Source organism: Pongo pygmaeus, chromosome 3 (genome assembly GCF_028885625.2).
Source record: "Pongo pygmaeus isolate AG05252 chromosome 3, NHGRI_mPonPyg2-v2.0_pri, whole genome shotgun sequence".
Taxonomy (NCBI): domain Eukaryota; kingdom Metazoa; phylum Chordata; class Mammalia; order Primates; family Hominidae; genus Pongo; species Pongo pygmaeus.
Genome location: NC_072376.2, coordinates 177,663,204 through 177,677,731, shown reverse-complemented (window position 1 = coordinate 177,677,731; position 14,528 = coordinate 177,663,204).

The window sequence follows — 14,528 nt, the reverse complement described above, 5'->3', positions numbered from 1 at the left end:
CAAGGCAGTTAGTCTACAACCTGACCATTGTTGAGATAATGTCAGCCCATGCTCCAAGTGGACCATGACTCAAGATAGCCACTGGAACAAGATACACAGACCTTGTGTCCAGCACAACTCCTGCATTCCTCCCGTTCCAAGTTCCCCTTTCTAACCTCCTCTCCCCAGCCTAAAGTTTTGGAATAAAGTCACTTTCCTTTCACAATATCTCATCTTTGTTCATTTGGCTTTACAAGCTGTGAACAGCCTAGCTAGCATTTGGTTACAAGCCTGCCCTAATTACTTCATTTTAACCTAATTACCTCTTTAAGGATCCTATCTCCAAATATAGTCATATTCTGAGATTAGGACTTAAACATATAAATTTAGGGGAGAGGTTATACACAATTCAACCCATAACACCTGATTATATTATCTCCATTTTAAGATAAGGAACTGAACCCTAGTTTAAGTATCTTAAGGTCATACAAACAACAAACTAAAACTAGAATTCAAATCCAAGTATGTGAGAGTTCAGTGCAAATGTCACAATTATTAAAACCTTTAAACAATTTATCTTTAATTACTTGATTCAATTTTCTTCCTTAAAACACTTTATAAAAATTTGCATTAAGCTAATAATAGACACGTTTTAGCTAAAAGCCAAGTTCATCAAGTTAACATTATAAACGTCTAATTATATGGTATTTGATATAATATGTGGGTTTTATTTGTTAATTTTTTAATACCCATCTATCTTTCACAACAGATTTAAAAAAGTTTATGTAAAAAGACATACCTAAAGCAAAGGCATAAAATAAAGAAAGCAAAATTAAGAGCCAACAAAGAACGATACTGGATTAAAGCAAAGAAACACAGATGAAAACAGTAATAATAATATTTCTAAATGCAAACTATTTCTGAGCATCCTTACTTATATGTGTGGGGATCCAGGGAGAGAATCAAAGCCCTGTTATGGTATATCTGCATTTGGGAAAATGATCCACAACTTGGAAGTAAGGCAAGAATATTATAGCAAGCTCTTTGAAACTCATGCTAGCACATTGTATAACAAGCTCACCTGTGGGACAGCTGCCTCCCTAAGTGATATTTGATTCTCTAGAAACTGGAACATTGAGAATTTACAAGTTATTAGGACTCAGATTTTGAAAAATTAGATGTTGCTTGCAGAAAATGGAGGAGCTGCAAATATTTTTGTTTGAAAAAGATGGAGCCCGGGTGTGGTGACTCATGCCTGTAATCCCAACATTTTGGTAGGCGGAGACAGGATGATTGTTTGAACCCGGAAGTGCAAGACAAGCCTAGGCAACATTGTAAGACCCTACAAAAAAAAATTAGCCCAGCATGGTGGTGCATGCCTGTAGTCCCAGCTACTTGGAAGGCAGAGGTGGGAGTATCTTGTGAGCACAGGAGGTCAAGGATGCAGTGAGCTGTGATTGCACCACTGTACTCCAGCCTGGCTTACTGAATATTTTTTTTTTAATTATTATTATACTTTAAGTTCTAGGGTAAATATGCACAATGTGCAGGTTTGTTACATATGTATACATGTGCCATGTTGGTGTGCTGCACCCATTAACTCGTCATTTACATAGGTATAGCTCCTAATGCTTTCCCTCCTGACTCCCCCAACCCCACGACAGGCCCCAGTGTGTGATGTTCCCCTTTCTGTGTCCAAGTGTTCTCATTGTTCAATACCCAGCTATGAGTGAGAACATGCGGTGTTTGGTTTTTCGTTCTTGCGATAGTTTCCTAAGAATGATGGTCTCCAGCTTCATCATTGTCCCTATGAAGGACATGAACTCATCATTTTTTTATGGCTGCATAGTATTCCATGGTGTATAAGTGCCACATTTTCTTAATCCAGTCTATCATTGATGGACATTTGGGTTGGTTCCATGTCTTTGCTATTGTGAATAGTGCTACAATAAACATACGTGTGCATGTGTCTTTATAGCAGCATGATTTATAGTCCTTTGGATATATACCGAGTAATGGGATGGCTGGGTCGAATGGTATTTCTAGTTCTAGATCCCTGAGGAATCGCCACACTGACTTCCACAATGGTTGAACTAGTTTACAGTCCCACCAACAGTGTAAAAGTGTTCCTATTTCTCCACATCCTCTCCAGTACCTGTTGTTTCCTGACTTTTTAATGATCACCATTGTAACCAGTGTGAGATGGTATCTCATTGTGGTTTTGATTTGCATTTTTCTGATGGCCAGTGATGATGAGCATTTTTTCATGTGTCTGTTGGCTGCATAAATGTCTTCTTTTGAGAAATGTCTGTTCATATCCTTCACCCACTTTTTGATGGGGTTGTTTGTTTTTTTCTTGTAAATTTGTTTGAGTTCATTGTAGATTCTGGATATTAGCCCTTTGTCAGATGAGTAGATTGCAAAAATTTTCTCACATTCTGTAGGTTTCCTGTTCACTCTGATGGTGGTTTCTTTTGCTGTGCAGAAGCTCTTTAGTTTAATTAGATCCCATTTATCAGTTTTAGCTTTTGTTGCCATTGCTTTTGGTGTTTTAGACATGAAGTCCTTGCCCATGCCTATGTCCTGAATGGTATTGCCTAGGTTTTCTTCTAGGGTTTTTATGGTTTTAGGTCTAAGATTTAAGTCTTTAATCCATCTTGAATTAATTTTTGTGTAAGGTGTAAGGAAGGGATCCAGTTTCAGCTTTCTACATATGGCTAGCCAGTTTTCCCAGCACCATTTATTAAATAGGGAATCCTTTCCCCATTGCTTGTTTTTCTCAGGTTTGTCAAAGATCAGGTAGTTGTAGATGTGTGGTATTATTTCTGAGGGCTCTGTCCTGTTCTATTGGTCTATATCTCTGTTTTGGTACCAGTACCATGCTGTTTTGGTTACTGTAGCCTTGTAGTAGAGTTTGAAGTCAGGTAGCGTGATGCCTCCAGCTTTGTTCTTTTGGCTTAGGATTGTCTTGGCAATGCAGGCTCTTCTTTGGTTCCATATGAACTTTAAAGTAGTTTTTCCAACTCTGTATAGAAAGTCATTGGTAGCTTGATGGAGATAGCATTGAATCTATAAATTATCGTGGGCAGTATGGTCATTTTCACAATGTTGATTCTTCCTACCCCTGAGCGTGGAATGTTCTTCCATTTTTTTGTATCCTCTTTTATTTCATGGAGCAGTGGTTTGTAGTTCTCCTTGAAGAGGTCCTTCACATCCCTTGTAAGTTGGATTCCTAGGTATTTTATTCTCTTTGAAGCAATTGTGAATGGGAGTTCACTCATGATTTGGCTCTCTGTTTGTCTGTTATTGGTGTATAGGAATGCTTGTGATTTTTGTACATTGATTTTGTATCCTGAGACTTTGCTGAAGTTGCTTATCAGCTTAAGGAGATTTTGGGCTGAGACGACGGGGTTTTCTAAATATGCAATCATGTCATTTACAAAGAGGGACAATTTGACTTCCTCTTTTCCTAATTGAATACCCTTTATTTCCTTCTCCTGCCTCATTGCCCTAGCCAGAACTTCCAACACTATGTTGAATAGGAGTGGTGAGAGAGGGCATCCCTGTCTTGTGCCAGTTTTCAAAGGGAATGCTTCCAGTTTTTGCCCATTCAGTATGATATTAGCTGTGGGTTTGTCATAGACAGCTCTTATTATTTTGAGATATGTCCCATCAATACCTAATTTATTGAGAGTTTTTAGCATGAAAGGCTGTTGAATTTTGTCAAAGGCCTTTTCTGCATCTATTGAGATAATCATGTGGGTTTTGTCTTTGGTTCTGTTTATATGCTGGATTATGTTTATTGATTTGTGTATGTTGAACCAGCCTTGCATCCCAGGGATGAAGCCCACTTGATCATGATGGATAATCTTTTTGATGTGCTGCTGGATTCAGTTTGCCAGTATCTTATTGAGGATTTTTGCATTGATGTTCATCAGGGATATTGGTCTAAAATTCTCTTTTTTGGTTGTGTCTCTGCCAGGCTTTGGTATCAGGATGATGCTGGCCTCATAAAATGAGTTAGGGAGGATTCCCTGTTTTTCTATTGATTGGAATAGTTTCAGAAGGAATGGTACCAGTTCCTCCTTGTACCTCTGGTAGAATTCGGCTGTGAATACATCTGGTCCTGGACTTTTTTTGGTTGGTAGGCTATTAATTATTGGCTCAATTTCAGATCCTGTTATTGGTCTATTCAGAGATTCAATTTCTTCCTGGTTTAGTATTGGGAGGGTGTATCTGTCCAGGAATTTAACCATTTCTTCTGGATTTTCTAGTTTATTTGCATAGAGGTGTTTATAGTATTCTGTGATGGTAGTTTGTATTTCTGTGGGATCAGTGGTAATATCCCCTTTATCATTTTTTATTTCTTTTATTTGATTCTTCTCTCCTTTCTTCTTTATTAGTCTTGCTAGCAGTCCATCAATTTTGTTGATCTTTTAAAAAAAAAACCAGCTCCTGGATTCTTTGGTGTTTTGAAGGGTTTTTTGTGTCTCTATCTCCTTCATTTCTTCTCTGATCTTACTTATTTCTTGCCTTCTGCTAACTTTTGAATGTGTTTGCTCTTGCTTTTCTAGTTCTTTTAATTGTGATGTTAGGGTGTCAATTTTAGATCTTTCCTGCTTTCTCTTGTGGGCATTTAGTGCTATAAATTTCCCTCTCCACACTGCTTTAAATGTGTCCCAGAGATTCTGGTATGTTGTGTCTTTGATCTCATTGGTTTGAAAGAACATCTTTTTTTCTGCCTTCATTTCATTATGTACCCAGTAGTAATTCAGGAGCAGGTTGTTCAGTTTCCATGTAGTTGAGCAGTTTTGAGTGAGTTTCTTAATCCTGAGATCTGGTTTGATTGCACTGTGGTCTGAGAGATAGTTTGTTATAATTTCTGATCTTTTATATTTGCTGAGGAGTGCTTTACTTCCAACTATGTGGATAATTTTGGAATAAGTGTGATGTGGTGCTGAGAAGAATGTATATTCTGTTGATTTGGGGTGGAGAGTTCTGTAGATGTCTATTAGTTGTGCTTGGTGCAGAACTGAGTTCAATTCCTGGATATCCTTGTTAACTTTCTGTCTCGTTGATCTGTCTAATGTTGACAGTGGGGTGTTAAAGTCTCCCATTATTATTGTGTGGGAGTCTAAGTCTCTTTGTAGATCTCTAAGGATTTGCTTTATGAATCTTGGTGCTCCTGTATTGGGTGCATATATATTTAAGACAGGTAGCTCTTCTTGTTGAATTGATCCCTTTACCATTATGTAATGGCCTTCTTTGTCTCTTTTGATCTTTGTTGGTTTAAAGTCTGTTTTATCAAAGACTAGGATTGCAACCCCTGCCTTTTTTGTTTTCCATTTGCTTGGTAGATCTTCCTCCATCCCTTTATTTTGAGCTTATGTGTGTCCTGCATGTGAGTTGGGTCTCCTGAATACAGCACACTGATGGGTCTTGACTCTTTATCCATTTTGCCAGTCTGTGTCTTTTAATTGGAGCATTTAGCCGATTTACATTTAAGGTTAATATTGTTATGTGTGAATTTGATCCTGTCATGATGGTGTTAGCTGGTTATTTTGCTCGTTAGTTGATGCAGTTTTTCTTAGCATCGATGGTCTTTACAATTTATCATGTTTTTGCAGTGGCTGGTACCGGTTGTTCCTTTCCATGTTTAATGCTTCCTGAAGGAGCTCTTGTAAGGCAGGCCTGGTGGTGACAAAAATCTCTCAGCATTTGCTTGTCTGTAAAGGATTTTATTTCTCCTTCACTTATGAAGCTTAGTTTGGCTGGATATGAAATTCTGTGTTGAAATTTCTTTTCTTTAAGAATATTGAATATTGGCCCCCACTCTCTTCTGGCTTGTAGAGTTTCTGCCAAGAGATCCGCTGTTAGTCTGTTTGGCTTCCGTTTGTGGGGAAACCGACCTTTCTTTCTGGCTGCCGTTAACATTTTTTCCTTCATTTCAACTTTGGTGAATCTGACAATTATGTGTCTTGGAGTTGCTCTTCTTGAGGAATATTTTTGTGGTGTTCTCTGTATTTCCTGAATTTGAATGTTGGCCTGCCTTGCTAAGCTGGGGAAGTTCTCCTGGATAATATCCTGAAGAGTGTTTTCCAACTTTGTTTCTTTCTCCCCGTCAGTTTCAGGTACTCCAATCAGATGTAGATTTGGTCTTTTCACATAGTCCCATATTTCACAGAGGCTTTGTTTGTTTCTTTTTACTCTTTTTTCTCTAAACTTCTCTTCTCACTTCATTTCATTCATTTGATCTTCAATCACTGATACCCTTTCTTCCAGTTGATTGAATTGGCTACTGAAGCATGTGCATTTGTCACGTAGTTCTCATGCCATGGTTTTCAGCTCCATCAGATCATTTAAGGGCTTCTCTATGCTGTTTATTCTAGTTAGTCATTTGTCTAATCTTTTTTCAAGGTTTTCAGTTTCTTTGCATTGGGTTCAAACTTCCTCCTTTAGCTTCGAGAAATATGATCATCTGAAGCCTTCTTCTCTCAACTCATCAGTCTTTCTCCATCTAGCTTTGTTCTGTTGCTGGCATGGAGCTGCATTCCTTTGGAGGGGGAGAGGTGCTCTGATTTTTAGAGTTTTCAGCTTTTCTGCCCTGTTTTTTCCCCATCTGTGTGGTTTTATCTACCTTTGGTCTTTGATAATGGTGATGTGTACAGATGGGGTTTTGGTGTGGGTGTCCTTTCTGTTTGTTAGTTTTCCTTCTAACAGTCAGGACCCTCAGCTGCAGGTCTGTTGGAGTTTGCTGGAGGTCCACTCCAGACCCTGTTTGCCTGGGTATCAGCAGCGGAGGCTGCAGAACAGCGAATATTGCTGAACAGCAAATGTTGCTTCCTCATTATTCCTCTGGAGGCTTCATCTCAGAGGGGTACCTGACCGTGTGCAGTGTCAGTCTGCCCCTACTAGGGAGTGCCTCCCAGTTAGGCTACTCGGGGGTCAAGAACCCACTTGAGGAGGCAGTCTGTCCATTCTCAGATCTCAAACTCCATGCTGGGAGAACCACTGCTCTCTTCAAAGCTGTCAGACAGAGACATTTAAGTCTGCAGAGGTTTCTGCTGCCTTTTGTTCTGCTATGCTGTGCCCCTAGAGGTGGAGTCTACACAGGCAGGCAGGCCTCCTTGTGCTGAGTAGGGCTCTACCCAGTTAGAGCTTCCAGGCCCCTTTGTTTACCTACTCAAGCCTCAGAAATGGTGGGTGCCCCTCCCCCAGCCTTGCTCCTGCCTTGCATTTCGATCTGAGACTGCTGTGCTAGCAATGAGTGAGGCTCCATGGGCGTGGGACCCTCTGAGCCAGGTGCAGGATATAATCTCCTGGTGTGCCATTTGCTAAGACCATTGGAAAAGTGCAGTATTGGGTGGGAGTGACCCGATTTTCCAGGTGCCATCTGTCACCCCTTTCCTTGGCTAGGAAAGGGAATTCCCCAACCCCTCATGCTTCCCAGGTGATGCGATGCATCGCCCTGCTTTGGCTCACACTCAGTGGGCTGCATGCACTTTCCTGCCCCCACTTTCCGATGAGCCCCAGGAAGATGAAGCCAGTACCGCAGTTGGAAATGCAGAAATTACGTGTCTTCTGCATCACTCCCTCTGGGAGCTGTAGACTGGAGTTGTTCCTATTCGGCCATCTTGGAACCTGATCCCTGAATAATTTCTATTAGAAAAGATAACTCAAGATTTATCACTGGGATCTGGATCATCATGGTGAATGGGAGGCAGGACTAGGTTGCAGCTCCAGACAGAGCAGTGTGTGGAGGCTCACATAGTGAATTTAAGCTCTAGATTGACTGCAACAACAAACCAGCAATCTGGAGAGGACCTTTGAAGGAAGTGGACTACTCCTGCAGGACCTGGGAGACACTCCAAATACTGCACTGGTATCCACAGCTGAGAGTCCCATAGATGGTTCACATCACAAGACTCTGCAGACAAACACCAGTACCAGCCTGGAGCCAGGTAGACTCACTGGTTGGCTAGACCCAGAAGAGAGACAACAATCACTGCAGTTTGGCTTACATGAAGCCACATCCATGGGAAAGAGAGGGAGAGTACTACATCAAGGGAATACCCCCGGGACAAAATAATCTGAATAACAGCCTTCAGCCCTAGACCTTCCCTCTGACAGAGGCTACCCAAATGAGAAGGAACCAGAAAACCAACTCTGGTAATATGACAAAACAAGGCTATTTAACACACCCAATAAGTCATGCTAGTTCACCAGCAATGGCTCCAAACCAAAAAGAAATCCTTGATTTGCCTAAAAAGAAATCAGAAGGTTATTTATTAGGCTAATCAGGGAGGCACCAGAGAAAGGCAAAGACCAATGCAAAGAAATCCAAACAATGATACTAGAAGTGAAGGGAGAAATATTCAAGGAAATAGGTAGCTGAAAGAAAAAACAAAAAAATTCAGGAAACTTTGCGCACACTTTTAGAAATGTGAAATGCTCTGGAAAGTCTCAGCAATAGAATTGAACAAGCAGAAAAAAGAAATTCAGAGCTCAAAGACAAGGTCTTTGAATTAACCCAATCCAACAAAGACAAAGAAAAAAGAGTAAGTAAATATGAACAAAGCCTCCAAGAAGTCTGGGATTATGTCAAATGATGAAACCTAAGAATAATTGACATTCCTGAGGAAGAAGAGAATTCTAAAGGCTTGGAAAATATATATGGGGGAATAATCAAGGACAAATTCCTTGGCCTTGGTAGCAACCTAGACATCCAAATACAAGAAGCACAAAGAACACCTGAGAAATTCATCACAAAAAGATTATCACCTAGGCACATTGTCATAGGGTTATCAAAAGTTAAGATGAAGGAAAGACTTAAGAGCTACGAGACAGAGCACCAGGTAACCTATAAAGGAAAACCTATCAGATTAACAGCAGATTTCTTAGCAGAAACCCTAAAGCCAGATGGGATTGGGGTCCTATCTTCAGCCTCCTCAAACAAAGCAATTATCTCAGCCAAGAATTTTGTATCCAGTGAAACTAACCATCATATATGAAGGAAAGATACAGTTTTTTTCAGACAAACAAATGCTGTGAGAATTCACCATTACTAAGCCACTACTACAAGAACTGCTAAAAGGAGCTCTAAATCTTGAAACAAATCCTGGAAACACATCGAAACAGAATCTCTTTAAAGCATAAATCACACAGGACCTATAAAACAAAAATACAAATTAAAAAGCAAAAGCAAAAAACAAAAAAAAATCAAAGTATGCAAGGCAACAAAGAGCATGATGAATGCAACAGTACCTCACACTTCAATACTAACATGGAATGTAAATGGCCTAAATGTTCAACTTAAAAGATACAAAACCACAGAATGGATAAGAACTCACCAATCAACTATCTGCTACCTTTAATAGACTTAACTAACACATAAGGACTCACACAAACTTAAAAGTAACGGGGTGGAAAAAGGCATTTCATGCAAATGGGCAACAAAACCCAGCAGGGTAGCTATTCTTATATCAGACAAAACAAACTTTAAAGCAATGACAGTTAAAAGAGAAAAGAGGGACATTATATAATGGTAAAGGCCTTGTCCAACAAGAAAATATCACAATCCTAGACATATATGCACCTAACACTGGAGCTCCCAAATTTGTAAAACGAAATTACTAATTACTAAAATTACTAATAGATCTAAGAAATGAAATAGACAAAAACACAATAAAAGTAGGGGACTTCAATACTCCACTGACAGCACTAGACAGGTCATCAAGACAGAAAGTCAACAAAGAAACAATGGATTCAACCTATACCTTGGAACAAATGCACTTAACAGATATATACAGAACATTTCATCCTACAACTGCAGAATACATATTCTATTCAACAGCACATGGAACTTTCTCCAAGATAGACCATATGATAGGCCATGAAACTAACCTCCATACATTTAAGAAAATTGAAATTATATCAAGCACTTTCTCAGACCACAGAATAAAACTGGAAATCAACACCAAAAGGAACCCTCAAAACCATACAAATACATGGAAATGAAATAACCTGCTCCTGAATGAGCATTGAGTCAAAAATGAAATCAAGATGAAAGTTTAGAATTTTTTTGAACTGAATGACAATAAAGACACAGCTTACCAAAACCTCTGGGATACAGTAAAGGCAGTGCTAAGAGGAAAGTTCATAGCCCTAAATGCCTACATCAAAAAGACAGAAAGAGCACAAACTTGACACTCGAAGGTCACACCTCAAGGAACTAAAGAAACAAGAATAAACTAAACCTAAACCCAGAAGAAAGGAAATAACCAAGATCAGATGAAAACTAAATGAAATGGAAGCAAAAATATATACACAAAAGATAAATGAAACAAAAAGCCATTTTTTTGAAAAGATAAATAAACTTGATAGACCATTGGCAAGATTAACCAAGAAGAGAGGAAATCCAAATGTCCTCACTAAGAAATAAAACAGGTGATATTACAACTGACACCACTGAAATACAAAAGATCACTCAAGATACTGTAAACACCTTTAGACACATAAACTAGAAAACCTAGAAGAGATGGATAAATTCCTGGGAAAATACAACCCTCCTAGCTTAAATTATGAAGAATTAGATACCCTGAACAGACCAATAACAAGCCACAAGATTGAAATGATAATTTAAAAATTACCGATAAAAAAGTCCAGGACCAGATGGATTTACAGCAGAATTCTACCAGATATTAAAAGAATTGGTATCAATCCTTTTGATCCTATTCTGCAAGATAGAGAAAGAAGGAATCCTCCCTAACTTATTCTATGAAGCCAGCATCATCCTAATACCCAAACCAGGAAAGGACGTAACCAAAAAGAAAACCACAACCGATATTCTTGATGAACATAGATGCTAAAATCCTTAACAAAATACTAGTTAACTGAATCCAACAACGTATCAAAAAGATAATCCACCATGATCAAGTGGGTTTCATACTAGGGATGCAGGGATGGTTTAACATACACAAGTCAATAAATGTGACACACCATGTAAACAGACTTAAAAATCACATGATCATCTCAATAGATGCAAAAAAAGCATTTGACAAAGTCCAGCATCCTGTATGATTAAAACTCTCAGCAAAATTGGTGTACAAGGGATATTCCTTAATGTAATAAAAGCCATCTATGACAAACCCGCAGCAAGCATAATACTGAATGGGGAAAAGTTGAAATCATTCCCTCTGAGAACTGGAACAAGACAAGGATGCCCACTGTCATCGCTCCTCTTCGACATGGTACTGGAAGTTCTATCCAGAGCTATCAGACAGGAGAAAGAAATAAAGGGCATCCAAATCGGTAAAGAGGAAGTCAAACTGTCACTGTTTGCTGATGATATGACTATTTATCTTGAAAACCCTAATGACTCCCCCAGAAGGCTCTTAGAACTGACAAAAGAGTTCAGCAAAGTTTCCAGATACAAGATTAATGAACACAAATTAGTAGCTCTTCTGTACACCAACAGCGACCAAGCAGAGAATCAAATCAAGAACTCAACCACTTTTACAATAGCTGAAAAAAAAAAAAACAAAAACAAACTTAGGAATATACCCAACCAAGGAGTTGAAAGACCTCTACAAGGAAAACTACAAAGTACTGCTGAAAGAAATCATAGACACAAATGGAAACACATCCCATGCTCATGGATGGGTAGAATCAATATTGTAAAAAAGACCATACTGCCAAAAGTGATCTACAAATTCAGTGCAATCCCCATCAAAATACCACCATCATTCTTCACAGAATTAGAAAAAACAATTCTAAAATTCATATGGAACCAAAAAAAGAGCCCGCATAGCCAAAGCAAGACTAAGCAAAAAGAACAAATCTTGAGGCATCACACTACCTGATTTCAAACTATACTATAAGGCCATAGTCACCAAAACAGTATGGTACTGGTATAAAAATAGGCACATAGACCAATGGAACAGAATAGAGAACCCAGAAATAAACCCAAATACTTACAGCCAGCTGATCTTTGGCAAAGCAAACAAAAACATAAAGTGGGGAAAGGACACCCTTTTCAACAAATGGTGCTGGGATAATTGGCTAGCCACATGTAGGAGAATGAAACTGGATCTTCATCTCTCACATATAAAAATCAACTCAAGATGGATCAAGCACTTAAACCTAAGACCTTAAACTATAAAAATTCTAGAAGATAACATTGGAAAAACCCTTCTAGACATTGGCTTAGGCAAGGATTTCATGACCAAGAACCCAAAGGCAAATGAAATAAAAACAAAGATAAATAGCTGGGACCTAATTAAACTAAAGAGGTTTTGCACAGCAAAAGGGACAGTCAGCAGTCAGCAGAGTAAACAGACAACCTACAGAGTGGGAGAAAATCTTCATAATCTATACATCTGACAAAGGACTAATATCTAGAATCTGCAACAAACTCAAATCAATAAGAAAAAAAAAATCCCATCTAAAAGTGGGCTAAGGACATGAATAGACAGCTCTCAAAAGAAGATATACAAAAGGCCAACAAACATATGAAAAAATGCTCAAAATCACTAATGATCAGGGAAATGCAAATCAAAACTACAATGTGATACCACCTTACTCCTGCAAGGATGGCCATAATCAACAAATCAAAAAACAGTAGATGTTGGTGTGGATTCGATGATCAGGGAATACTTCTACACTGCTGGTAGGAATGTAAACTAGTACAGCCACTATGGAAAACAGTGTGGAGTTTCCTTAAAGAACTAAAAGTAGGGCTACCATTTGATCCAGCAATCCCACTACTGAGTGTCTACCCAGAGGAAAAGAAGTCATTATATGAAAAAGATACTTGCACACACATGTTTACAGCAGCACAATTCACAATTACAAAATCGTGGAACCAACCCAAATGCCCATCAATGAACGAGTGGGTAAACTGTGGTATATATGTACAATGGAATACTACTCAGCCATAAAAAGGAATGAATTAACAGCATTTGCATTGACCTGGATGAGACTGGAGACTATTATTCTAAGAAAAGTAACTCAGGAATGAAAAACCAAACACCGTATGTTCTCACTGATATGTGGGAGTTAAGCTATGAGGACACAAGGAATTAAGAATGAACTTTGGGGACTTGGGGGGAAGAGTGGGAGGGAGGCGAGGGATAAAAGACTACAAATATGGTGCTGTGTATACTGCTTGGTGATGGGTGCACCAAATTTCGCAAGTCACCACTAAAGAACTTACTTATGTAACCAAATATCACCTGTACCCCAATAACTTATGGAAAGGAAAAAAAAGATTTATCATTGTACTTCACTGTATGATATTACCCAGTTTTGACTCTAAATTAACATCCTTATTCCACCAATCATTTTCCACACACCTCTTTCTCCCTCCCTCTCTGTCTCTCTCCTCCCCTTATGTGTGTGTATGTGTGTAATCTGCTTTGTCATTCCATATCATTTATAAGTTAAAAAGATCTCTTGATGTTAAACAGATTCTCACTAAGAGACTTACCTATTTTTTTGAAAATTATATCTTTGCATTTAACAAATTGATGAGTCAGTGATCTTCCAGGCAACTGTTTAATTAATTAATTTATATGTGCAGGGCAAATATTAACTTTCATATTTTATGTTTATATGCCTGGGCCAAATCTGAAGAGGGACAAGAGAACAGAGACAATCTGTTTTTGCCCTGGGCCCCACTCCAAGGGTTAGATGTAATCCACTATGACCAAGGTGTGCACACAGCAGACCTGTGTTGAGAAAGCTCACACTCAATCGGTGCTGCCTCTGAGCCCACCCCTGAGAGAAAAGTGCAACGCCACATACCCAAATGAGGGGCGGTAGGTAGCAGGGCCCTCGAGGTAGAGAGGACCTTTACCCTGCGGAGAGGGTCACCAGGGAAGCAGCCAAGTGCTGGCCATTAGCGTTTGGCAGCCAGACACCACTTTATAATGGCTTGCGAGCAAAGGAACTTCATCAGAAGTCCACAGCAGAAGGATATGTAGGGGCTTATTTCTCAGGTCATAGGAGATACCCATTAAAATTCACAAAAAAATGACTGAAGGGGAACTGGTACTTTGCTTTCAAGGTAAAGAATATGGAATGAGAGTGAGGCCTTAGCAAAATTCAGATGTTCATGTTGACGTTATTTTATTTAAATATAGACCAAAGAGAATCAAAGATATTTTATTCATTCATGACTTAATATTTCAACAGACCTTATTCTAGTTAGGTAGCCAACCTTAAGGAGTCCAAGAGTAATCCTTATATAATATTTTACAACACTAAAGAAACATATTCTTAGTAGTAAGTGATACTATCCCATTCATATTAGTACCAGAAAAAATAATTAGTTGTGATTGTCAAACTTCTGAGTTTTTTTTTTCAGCCAGCATGCTGACAACATTAGATAAGTGATGCCAGACCTGACAATTGTTTTATCTTTGAAAAATTTTGTAAACAGAGAGCCCTTATTTCTATCAAAATATTATTTTTTAGAAACTAAATTAATAAGAGATTATTAGTAGAGGAACAAGGAGGAATAGAAGAGCATCAAGAAGGTAAAATAACTT